Raw genomic sequence first — 12,696 nt, 5'->3', positions numbered from 1 at the left:
TCTCGTACCTGCGTGGAGTGGTCGCAGCATTGAGCCGACGCACTTTGCTCTACCTTACTTTGGGCAGAGCCTAATACATAAGTGTGCATGCACAAAACTGTAAGGTCTCTGTGCAGGTGTGAGATTTTGCCCAGCTATTTGGATAACACAGAAGACGTCATCCACATCACCAGGAGAAATATAGTGCCTTCGCAGAGACCTCATCGTTTAGCGGTTATGTATTAGGCTGCTTTCACACTGCGCTCCTCTCCCCATTCAGTGGTCCAATGGGGGGTTCAGTCTGAACCCCCCACAAAACAGGTTTCAGATGTATGTGCTGATGGGGCCACTGACTATAATGGTGCAGACAGCCACCTTGTGCTCTGTAGTGCACCATTTTCAGGAGTATACGCTTACTGGAGGTGTCGCGGGCGGGGAGGAGGGTGTCAGCACACTACGCTCACCCCCTTCTGCTCGGGTCCGGCGGCCGCTGCTCAGTGGTGGCTCGAGCCGTAGGCCGGATCCCGGGGGTTTCTCGAGCGGCACTCCTCGCCCGTGAGTGAAAGGGGTTGGTTGGGTGTGGGGATGATTATTGTCCGTGACGCCACCCACGGTTGTGGTGATTTCACCACCGCTGCTCAGTATGGGGGATCCCGGGGATGGTGATGCGGAGCAGCCAGGTGTTGTGTTGCCCCTCCGTGGGTAGGGGTTGGTGATCCCGGGGCCCGGTGATGGTTTGTGAGGTGCGGGGCCTGATGGGCGCAGGGACGCGGGGGCAGCATTGTGCCTTGCGGCACTGTGGTACTCACTCAGCCTGAGACGTGGACACAGTTTTACGGTAAACCAAACGGCTGGTAGGACGGTCCCACAGACGGCTGCACCTGCACTCCTGGTAGGTGACGGTGATGTCCCTCTTCCTTGCACCTATGGTTGACTTGTGGTAGCGGTGGATTCCCTCCGGTTACCCGCTCCCCGGCTTCAATCTGGGCCGGAGGAGCCCTACACTTTGCCCGCAGGCGCTGGCCCTGAGAAACTGGTGCCGTGGCGGTGGCGGTGTCTCTCCGATTCAGGTTGGGCTGTTGCCTTCAATCGGGACTTGGTTGTTGGGGGATCTACGTCCCCTTCACTGACGGATTCGGCAAATTTGGCGACTCCTAGCCTTGCCGGGGTCCGAGAGGCCCCTGCCCTGATGCTGACTGTCCTTCGGAACACTGCTCCAGACCACCGGGCACACAGCCAACGGGGTCCTTCCAGGAACTTCCAAACGCTCCCCCTCCAGACAGTCACCGCCGTCGCTGACCTTGCTGTCCTGGCCCTACACAAAGCTGGACCCTTCAGGCTTTCTTTCTTTACTGTCACTTCACTTGCTTTCCTCCTTTACCACTTTTCTACTTTCACTGCTTGTTGACTCTCTCACTTTAGCTCCTCACTCCTGCTCCTCCCTGAGCTGACTCCTGGGCTCAACTGCCTGGTTTCTCCCGCCTCCAGAGCTGTGACCTCCTCGGTGGGCGGAGCCAACTGCCTGGCCCACCCCCTGGTGTAAATCATCAGCCTCTGGAGGAAGGCAACAAGGATTTGTAGTTTAGCTGTGATGTGCCTACCTGGAGTGTGGGGTGTGGTGGTGTTGTGACCTGTGACCCCTGGCTTGCCCAGGGCGTCACATTCCCCCTTAGCAAAATGCAGACCGTCCGCGGGCTGCCGTCCTACACCGGTTTTATTTTTCTGAAAAAGATAACATTTGGAAATTAACATATATACATTTTTAATAATAACTCTTCCCAAGACGGGAGGCACATTTCTTTTAACGTTGCTAACGGTTTACGGTTACGGTTTCCGCTCTCTCCCACCCAAGCAACCTGGCCCTGATGCTGCCCCTAAAGCCCAGGCAGCACCCCTTGACCCACAGTCCAGCACAAGTTACCCGAGCGGGATCTGTCCTTCCCTCCAGAGGGTAGCCACCGGTTCCTTTGGTGGCTGGGCCCCAGCCTGCTCTGCTGAGGGCCCTCCCTCCAACCTGCCTCTCCGGAGGCGGCATTGCGGAAAACGGTAACGGTAAACAACATATTTACAAGCCACTAACGTTTGTGGTTGCCCTGCAAGTTCACGGGCTTGTCCATGGAAAGTCCTCCATGCAAAACTTTTAACGGTCCCCACTGGGACAACGGTGCCGGCTCCGGCCGGTTCAATCACTACAGACAATCAGGTAACTTCTTCTTGAATCAATCATTTTTCATTTTTAACTTTTAAACAACAGTTCACACAAACTCAGTGGTGGTCCCAACGGGGACGGTGCAACGGGCATCCACTGCCCTACTCCGGTCCTTCTGCTGCTTCATCCGAGGGAGGGGGTGCAGAGCTCACCCTGCTCTCGTTGCTGCCCCTGAGCTTCACATCCAGGGCAAACCACCCCCTCTCTCCGCAGTGTCGGGTGTACCGCACCATGTCCCCCGGCATGAGGTTACGGCCAGGATGCTCCTCGGGCAGGTGGGCATTCACATCCCGCCGGGCTACAAACACTTCGGCCTCCAGGCCCGGTTCGTATATAAACCCGTAGCCCCGGCGGACATCAAACCGCCTCACCTGCCCCTCGTACAACGGGCCCCGGACACGGAAGGTTGCTTGCCGAAGATTCTCTTTCTCCCGAATGGCTCGGGCCACCAGCTCGGCTTTCCTTCTCTCCCTCTCCGCGATCTCCAGGCCCAGCGATGTCGGCTCCCTATCCCAGTACGGCGCTGCTGCCAGTGCCGGCGCACGGGTCGGGCCCCGCGGGACATCCAGAACGTTACCCACTGTCAGGAAGGTGGGCGGCGTATCCCGCGGTGTCTTGGCCTTGGGCGCTGCCTTGCAGCAACAACCCAGCGCTACCTCAGCCGAGGTGTGGGGGATGGGCACAGGGGCTTTCCGCAGCTGGGCCTTCGGCTCGGAGCGGGTCATCGGCTCCGGCTCGGGAAACTGCTCGGGGACTGTCTTTGGTACAATCTTCGGGGCCTTCCATGGCAACACCTCCGGTTTGCTACGGGCTCCGGCTACAGGTCGGTCCGCTGGGGCGGACGGGCTGGGTATCGCTACCGGTTGCGGGGGTAGCGGGCCTAGTGGCGGGGTCACGGCCCCCGAGACGGGTGGCGAGGGAGGCAACGGGGGGAGAGGGCTTGGACCGGGTCCCTCAGCCGCAGCGACCGGTCCCTCCGGGACATAGGGGCGTGGTTTCACTCACCCTCCCTTCCTCCGCTTCCTCCTCGCGTCTCCGCACGGTGGCTATAACGTCCGCCATGTCGGTCTCCCTCTCCTCCAAGAGGAGCTGCATCTTGACCTGCAGCCTTAGATGGAGCTGCGCAGTCCGGATTTCCACCCACGCTGTGGTTCCCGGCGCGGGGGCCACGGTGTTTCGGGACGGCATCCACATGGTGACTTTCTCTCTTTCTTCCAGGAACGGTATGCTTGCAGGGTCCTGGCGTCCCTGCTTTTATAGCTGCGACTACATGCCGCCAGCCGCCATCGCGTCCCCCTTAGCTCTTTCCGGCCCCTCCTCTCTCGGGGCGGGGTTTTGGCCTTCGCGCCTCTACTGCTCGAGAAGACGCTCGAGCGGGAACTTTTCGCGCCAAAGATGGCGGCTTCTGAAATTTTTCTGCCGGATATCTCCGGCGGTAACAAGGCGCACCTCTACCAAACGGCAGAGCGGTAAGATCCTGTTCGTGACGCCAAGTTGTCGCGGGCGGGGAGGAGGGTGTCAGCACACTACGCTCACCCCCTTCTGCTCGGATCCGGCGGCCGCTGCTCAGTGGTGGCTCGAGCCGTAGGCCGGATCCCGGGGGTTTCTCGAGTGGCACTCCTCGCCCGTGAGTGAAAGGGGTTGGTTGGGTGTGGGGATGATTATTGTCCGTGACGCCACCCACGGTTGTGGTGATTTCACCACCGCTGCTCAGTATGGGGGATCCCGGGGATGGTGATGCGGAGCAGCCAGGTGTTGTGTTGCCCCTCCGTGGGTAGGGGTTGGTGATCCCGGGGCCCGGTGATGGTTTGTGAGGTGCGGGGCCTGATGGGCGCAGGGACGCGGGGGCAGCGTTGTGCCTTGTGGCACTGTGGTACTCACTCAGCCTGAGACGTGGACACAGTTTTACGGTAAACCAAACGGCTGGTAGGACGGTCCCACAGACGGCTGCACCTGCACTCCCAGTAGGTGACGGTGATGTCCCTCTTCCTTGCACCTATGGTTGACTTGTGGTAGCGGTGGATTCCCTCCGGTTACCCGCTCCCCGGCTTCAATCTGGGCCGGAGGAGCCCTACACTTTGCCCGCAGGCGCTGGCCCTGAGAAACTGGTGCCGTGGCGGTGGCGGTGTCTCTCCGATTCAGGTTGGGCTGTTGCCTTCAATCGGGACTTGGTTGTTGGGGGATCTACGTCCCCTTCACTGACGGATTCGGCAAATTTGGCGACTCCTAGCCTTGCCGGGGTCCGAGAGGCCCCTGCCCTGGTGCTGACTGTCCTTCGGAACACTGCTCCAGACCACCGGGCACACAGCCAACGGGGTCCTTCCAGGAACTTCCAAACGCTCCCCCTCCAGACAGTCACCGCCGTCGCTGACCTTGCTGTCCTGGCCCTACACAAAGCTGGACCCTTCAGGCTTTCTTTCTTTACTGTCACTTCACTTGCTTTCCTCCTTTACCACTTTTCTACTTTCACTGCTTGTTGACTCTCTCACTTTAGCTCCTCACTCCTGCTCCTCCCTGAGCTGACTCCTGGGCTCAACTGCCTGGTTTCTCCCGCCTCCAGAGCTGTGACCTCCTCGGTGGGCGGAGCCAACCGCCTGGCCCACCCCCTGGTGTGAATCATCAGCCTCTGGAGGAAGGCAACAAGGATTTGTAGTTTAGCTGTGATGTGCCTACCTGGAGTGTGGGGTGTGGTGGTGTTGTGACCTGTGACCCCTGGATTGCCCAGGGCGTCACAGAGGCGGACACCCAGACGCAGTCTACTACGACTGGGTGTCCGCCTCCAATAGGCGTATACTCCCGAAAATGGTGCACAACAGAGCACACAGTGACTCCGTCTGCACCATTATAGTCAGTGGCGCAGTGGACGCATACGTCCGAAACCTATTTTGTGGGGGGGTCAGATGGAAGCCCCGACAAGACCACTGAACAGAGAGAGGAATGCAGTGTGAAAGCGGCCTTAGGCTCTGCCTGACGTAGGGTGGAGCAAAGTGTGACTGCGCAAGCTGCCGATGGCTCTGTGCAGGCGCGAGGTTTCATCCGGCTATGTGGATGACATAGGAGGCATCATCCCCATTAATCATAACAAGAGGAAGGCTATCAGCGTGAAGAGGAAGGACAGATGCCGCAACAAGCATGCCTATCGAAACAGACCTTCCGGATTTACATATACTGGGGGAGATTTTCAAAAGGTATTTGGGGATATACAGGCTGAGTCAGGGGATAATATGCCCCTTTACGGAAGGAAGCACAGCTGCCAAAGGTGCTAATTTTGGTTTACACATGAAAAATCAGTTGACAGGTTCCCTTTAAGGTGACTATTCACCCTAGATAATTGTCCAATGTAGAGAAATCCAGCATACAGATCTTTGTTCACATAAAAACAGTCCTCTTTATTTCCTATATAATAAGACACCTCAGTACACACCATATGAAAAATTAGAACTGGCAAACGCGTTTCAGAACATCATCCTTAATCACTGCATATTGGACAGGTCTATATTGGACAGAAATCTAAGGAGGTACATAGCCTTCTAAAGATACTAGCCAGACCTAGTGGTCCTTTAGGGATGCACAAGTCTTTGTACATCACGACTAGAAGTTGACATAAAATTTTCACCAAAACATCTAAAATGGTAAATATTAGATGAGTGTAATAAAATGCCGAAAGACTCAACTTGAAATGTGTGTCTGTGTTTTCGTTGAAATTTAATGCTGGTGATTTTTTTCCACTTGGTATGATCAAGAGCATAAATGGTTAAGGACGATGTTCTGAAATGCATTTGTAGTTCTGATTTTTTTGTATGGTGTGTACCAAGAATTTTTATAATGTATGAAATATAGAAGACTGGTCTTATGTGAACAAGGTTCCATATACAGTGGAAACTCGCTTAACGAGTAACCAACTTAGCAAGTATTTCGCTTAACAAGCAAAGCTTGCTGTAAATTTGTAACTTGGTTTACGAGAAAGCTTTGCTGTACGAGCGAAATCTTCACCGCACACACTTCCAGTTCCATACTTTCACCACGCTCTGACCCGCTCGTGCAGTCCGCACAAACACACATGAACATGCACGCACACACACACATTATTCTCACCTTACCTTCCGTTCCCTCGCTGGCCTCATGGTTCTTGTAGTTCGCCACTACAGGATGTGAATCGGGTAACCATTGCGACGAGGGAAGAACTTCCGCTGTCAGCCGCTTCTCAAAGGCAGCGCGCTGGCCAATCAGAGGCAAGCGGCTCATGCCTCTGACGTCAGCGCTCTGGCAGCGGAAGTTCTTCCCTCATCGCGATGGTTACCCGATACACATTCTGTATCGGCGAACTACAAGAACCAGGAGGCCGGCGAGGGAACAGAAGGTAAGGTGAGCATAATGTGTGTGTGTGCACATGTTTGTGTGTGTTTGTGTGTGTTTGTACGTGTTTGTGTGTGTTTGTGTGTGTTTGTGCATGTGTGGAATGGCACAATAGGGGACCAAGATGGGACATTTAACAAGTTGTGGAACGAATTGTCTGCATTGTAATTATTTCCTATGGGAAATCTTGCTTTGTTGAATGAGTAACTTGGTTAACAAGCACACTTCCAGAACGGATTGTTCTCGTTAACCAAGGTTCCACTGTACTGGATTTTCTACCTTGTTGAACTATCCGTGCATTAGATCTGGTTGAGTCTACGATTGGGTTAACTTTTTTCCTATATTTATCGACATAGATGTCGGCTGATGGAGTGGTCAGCTGACGGCTATATACGCTCAACAACCCTCCAATACACTGATCACTCATGTTCTCGATATGGAGTTGAACGGCCAGTTAAATGTTTATACCAACACATTACCAATCATTGTGTCATGTAAACATAGGCAGCCATCTGTTGAACATTTGACCATCATTAACAGCAAACTAGAGTCAATCTACTCCCTATATCATTGATTGGCGCCCATGTAAATGTCGCGGGCGGAGGAGGGGACGCCGCGCTCTCCCTCTGCTCGGGTCCGGCTGTCGCGGCTGCTGCGGCCTGCTGCTGCTCGGTGGCTCGAGCGATGGGCCGGATCCCGGGGACTCGAGCGGCGCTCCTCGCCCGTTAGTGAAAGGGGATTGGGTTTTGGGATAGTTTATTGTCCGTGACGCCACCCACGGTTGTGGTGATTGAGTGGACACCACCGCTGCTCTTTCTGGGGAGCCCGGGAGTGATGGTACGGAGCAGCCAGTTGTTGGTTTGCCCCTCCGTGGGTAGGAATTTTGGTGCTCCCGGGGCCCAGTGATGGGGTCGGAATGGTGGACAGGCGGGTATGGGGCCTGTGGAGGTGCAGGGGCGCAGGGGCAGCGCTGTGCCGCACGGCACTGAGGTACTCACTCAGCCAGTAAACACGACACAGTTTTCGGTAAACAAACGGCTGGTTGGACGGGTCCCTCGGACGGTTACGGTGCTGCGGTTCCCTGCAGTTAGCGGTGACGGTCTCTTCCCTGCACCTATGTAAAGTCTCTTTGGTAGCAATGGGTTCCCACCGGTTACCCGCTCCCTGGCTTGGATATGGGCCGGAGGAGCCCCTCTCTTGCCCGCAGGCGCTGGCCCTGGGAAACTCGTGCCTTGGCGGTGGCGGTATCTCCCCTTAACGGTCGGACTGTTGCCTTCAATCGGGACTTGGTTGTTAGGAGACAGAGGTCCCCTTCACTGACGAATTTGGTCAATTATGGCGACTCCTAGCCTTGCCGGGATCCGAAAGGCCCCTGCCCTGGTGCTGACTGTTCTTCGTATACTGCTCCAGTACCGCCGAGTCACCACCCGTCCGCGGTCCTTCCAGCAACCTCCAAACAGTCCCCCTGCAGACTATCACCGCCGTCTGCTGACCTTGCTGTCACAGTCCGGGGCACATACCCGGACCAACTTCAGGCTTGCTTAACTGTCACTTTCTGTCGCCACTCTTACTGTCCTCCTTTACCACTTCACTGTTTACTCCTTCACTTCCCTAGCTGGACTCTGTTCTGCCTGGTTCTTCCCGCCTCCAGGGCTGTGAACTCCTCGGTGGGCGGAGCCAACCGCCTGGCCCACCCCCTGGTGTGGACAGCAGCCCCTGGAGGAAGGCAACAAGGATTTTAGGTTAGCTTGGATGTTCCTGCAGGGAATGTGGGGTGCGTGTGATGTTGTGACCTGTGACCCCTGGCTTGCCCAGGGCGTCACATAAATGGCCCCAAAAGCCGCTTCCAGACACCGCAACTTGTATCTCTTGAGAACAGGCAGGAGTGTAGAAAACCAACATTCTCGATCCTTCTTTCCACCGGCATCTACTGTCAGGGAAAGTTGGTACATTGTCATACTCATTGGGTGGTCCCCTGAACACGGTAGTGTAGAGGTTTCACTTGTTTTCAGGCAGCTAGGTAACATAAGTACAAGGTTCCATTATAAAAACAGAGAGTGGTTTATTAAAGGTTCATAAACTGGTCCCAACTTACAATAACAAAAAAATAACAAAAACAAAATAGTTAATGCCTCAGGCAGAGAAAGGTCAGTCAAGGATCACCATAACCGATTAAAGTCCGCCCTCAGTTTCTGAAGCCCTGTCAGAGAGCAGCACCTCTTTTCACCTCTTGTTCACAGATAGTAAGGCAGATGGCAGATGGCGCTTTTTATCCCCGGTTACAAATCCCGGAACTGGAGATAAGGGAGTGGCCTGTCCCACCCAGCTCTTTGGTCGTTTCTAAAACCCAGATCCAAAATCGGGGTGCATTAAAAACACTTTATGTGCTGTAGTCTGCATTTCTGAGTTCTACATCACCGAGGCTTGCCACCTCAGTAACACATACCTCCCGTACAGGACCTGACCAGCTGCCACCTTAGGGTACGTACCCACGATCAGTGTTTGCAGTAGTTTGCAAGCAGCGCGTTTTCGCTGCATACAAAACACTGCATTCTACAGACCAAGCAAAGTGGACGGGATTTATAGAAATCCCATGCCCATTGTGCTTCTTTGAGACGCAGCATAAACTGACGTGTGATGTGGCTTGTGGAGATGCAAATGTTCTCAGCTGGGAGATCTCTGCAAAAGTCTGTAGTGCCCCAAACCCTGATATCGTGGGCATTGGCCACTGTGATCTCCTGTGAAGAACATTTGCGCCTTCGCAGGAGAAGGCACACTGCGTCCAATATGAAGTGTGTGTAGAACATGGTCACATACCCTAAATCTCTGAAAAATGTGGTTCAGACAAAAATCCCAAAGGAAAATTCACTGTAATGAGGCAGAGGCGGTTACTTTGAGCTCCCGTCTGGCCTGTGAGACGGTGGAGTCCATCTTTTAACACATCTTTTTAAGAGTGCCCAGAACCCTGATCGTGGGCACAGATGATGCGTTCTCCCGAAGAGAACACTAGCGTCTCCACAGGAGGGAGGACACTACATACAGAAGGCAGTCCCTTCCAGATCGAGGGCATGTACCCTTAGGCGGGGTTTACACGCTGCAACATCGCTAGCAATTGCTAGCGATGACGAGCGCGATAGCACCCGCCCCCGTCGCACATGCGATATCTGGTGCTTGCTGCCGTAGCGAACATTATCGCTACAACAGCGTCACAGCCACATACCTGGTTGGCGACATCGCTGTGATCGCTGAACAATCCCTCCTTCAAGGTGGAGGTGCGTTCGGCGTCACAGTGACGTTACCGCGACGTCACTAAGCGCCCGGCCAATAGAAGTGGAGGGGCGGAGATGAGCGGAACATAACATCCCGCCCACCTCCTTCCTTCCGCATTGCTGGTGGACGCAGGTAAGTAGATGTTTGTCGTTCCTGCGGTTTCACACACAATGATGTGTGGTGCTGCAGGAACGACAAACAACATCGTATCTGCAGCAGTAACGACATTATGGAAATGAACGACATGACACAGATCAGTGATTTTTTTACGCTTTTGCGCTCGTTCATCATCGCACCTAGGATTTACACATTGCGATGTCGCTACCGGCGCCGGATGTGCGTTACTAACGACGTGCGCTCGACGATATATCGATAGCGATGTCACAGCGTGTAAAGCCCGCCTAAAGGCTGCTTTACATGGTACGACCGATTGTGCAATTTCACAATCGATCGTACCCGCCCCCGTCCTTTTTGCCCGTGGCGCACAAACTCGTTTAACAACCGTCACACGTAATTACCTCCCGACCGACCTCGCTGTGGGCGGCGAATGTCCACTTCCTGGAGTGGGAGGGACGTTTGGCGTCACAGCGACATCACACGGCCGCCGGCCAATAGAAGTAGAGGGGCGGAGATGAGCGGGATGTAAACATCCCGCCCACCTCCTTCCTTCCACATAGCCGGCGAGAGCCACGGGTCGCAGGTAAGTGATGTTCATCGTTCCCGGGGTGTCACACGGAGCGGCGTGTGCTACCCCGGGAACGATGAACAATTAAATTAAACGATATTATGAAACCTAGCTGTCACGGGCGGGGAGGGCGCTGCGCTCACGCACTGCTCAGGTCTGGCTGCTGCTGCTGCTCGCTCGCTCGGTGGCTCGAGCGGTGGGCCGGATCCCGGGGACTCGAGCGGCGATCCTCGCCCGTGAGTGAAAGGGGTGGTTTGGTTTAGGGATATTGTCCGTGACGCCACCCATGGTTTGTGGTGAGGTTGGGACACCACTGCTGCTCTGTACGGGGATCCCGGGAGCGTTGACAGGGAGCAGCTGAGATGTTTTCTCCCCTCCGTGGGTAGGGGGGGGTTTGGTGGTCCCGGGGTCCGGTGGTGGAGGTCGGAAGGTGGGTTGCGGGGCCTGGCCGGGTGCAGGGTCGCGGGGCAGCGCAGTGCCAGATGGCATGGTGGTACTTACTCAGCCAGTAACGCACACGGAGTCTCTGGTAAAACAAACGGCTGGATGGACGAGTCCCACAGACGGCTGCGGCGGTCACTCCCGGTAGGTTGGTGGTAACTGTCCCTCCCTGTACCGGTGTTCTGTTCTCGGCCCCAATGGCTTCCCACTGATAGCCCGCTCCCCAGCGGTATGTTGGCTAAGGGAGCCCTTCCTTTGCCCGCAGGCTCTGGCCCTGGGAGCTCTAGCTCTGGCGGTAGCTTTATCTCCCTCACGGTTTGGACGGTTGCCTTCAGTCGGGTCTTTACTGCTGGGAAACCCCGGAGGTTCCCGTCGCTGACAGATTTGACCGGTTTAACGGCGACTCCAAGCCTGGTCGGGGTCCGTAGGCCCTGCCGAATGGTGCTGGCTTCTCTTCGCTCCCCGATCCGGTACCGTCCCCGGTCCTTACGGTTGTACGTCAATCGGCCTCTCCTGCAGGCGGTCACCACCGTCTGCCAACCTTGCTATTTCTGTGCCCGGGCCACGCACCCGGACATGGCCAGTCAGTTCCTCTACGACCACTTCCCTGACCTCCTCTCTACACTCCAAAACTGTTCTGCCCTCCTTTTCCCGCCTCCAGGACTGTGAACTCCTCGGTGGGTGGAGCCAACTGCCTGGCTCCGCCCCACCTGGTGTGGACATCAGCCCCTGGAGGGAGGCAACAAGGATTTGTGTCTGACCTTGATGTTCCTAACCGGGGTGTAGGGTGTGTTGTTGCAGTACCTGTGATGTCCTGGCTTGTCCAGGGCGCCACATAGCGAGCAGTACACGACTCACGATTTGTGAGCGATACTGCGTCGCTAGGAGGTGTCACACAGGCCGGCATCGCAAGCGATGCCGGATGTGCGTCACAAAAACCGTGACCCCGACGATCTATCGCACGATAGATCTTCTGGTGTAAGGCAGCCTTTACACTCAGTTATGCAGACATTGATCTAGTGTGTATGGCCGCCAAAAAATATCCTTTTCCATTCTGCAAGGGGGCGAATTCTGGAACAGAAGTGTGGCGCCCTGGACTAGCCAGGTCGTCACAGGTACTAGAACATACACCCCCACCCCGAGACAGGCACATCAGCCAGACACAAAATCCTTGTTGCCTCCCTCCAGGTGGGGTGGAGCCAGGCAGTTGGCCCCACCCACTGAGGAGTTCACAGTCCTGGAGGCGGGAAAAGTAAGGCAGTTCAGTTAGGGAAGTGGAAGTGAAAGGAGTGAGAGAGAAGTGAGGAGTAAACTGACCGTGTCCGGGTGTGTGGCCCGGGCACTAAGAGCAAGGTTGGCAGACGGTGGTGGCCGTCTGCAGGAGAGGAAGATCAACACGAAACCGTAGGACCGGGGACGGGTGGTGGCCCGCCGGTACCGAACCGGGGAGCGAAGTGAAGCCAGCACACACAGGCAGGACCTGCGGACCCCGACCAGGCTTGGAGTCGCCATTAGAGGTCAAATCCGTCAGTGACCGAAACCCCAGGGGTTTCCTAACAGCCAAGACCCGATTGAAGGCAACCGTCCGACCAGCAGAAGGAAATACAGCTACCGCCACAGCTAGAGTTCCAAGGGCCAGAGCCTGCGGGCAAAAGGGCTCCTCCGGCACATATACACGCTGGGGAGCGGGTTACCGGTGGGAATCCACCAGGACCGAACATACACAAAGGTGTAGGGAAAGGCAGCCACCACCAAC

The sequence above is a fragment of the Anomaloglossus baeobatrachus genome, chromosome 4 (assembly GCF_048569485.1).
Source record: "Anomaloglossus baeobatrachus isolate aAnoBae1 chromosome 4, aAnoBae1.hap1, whole genome shotgun sequence".
NCBI lineage: Eukaryota > Metazoa > Chordata > Amphibia > Anura > Aromobatidae > Anomaloglossus > Anomaloglossus baeobatrachus.
Note: the sequence above shows the minus strand (reverse complement) of the source record.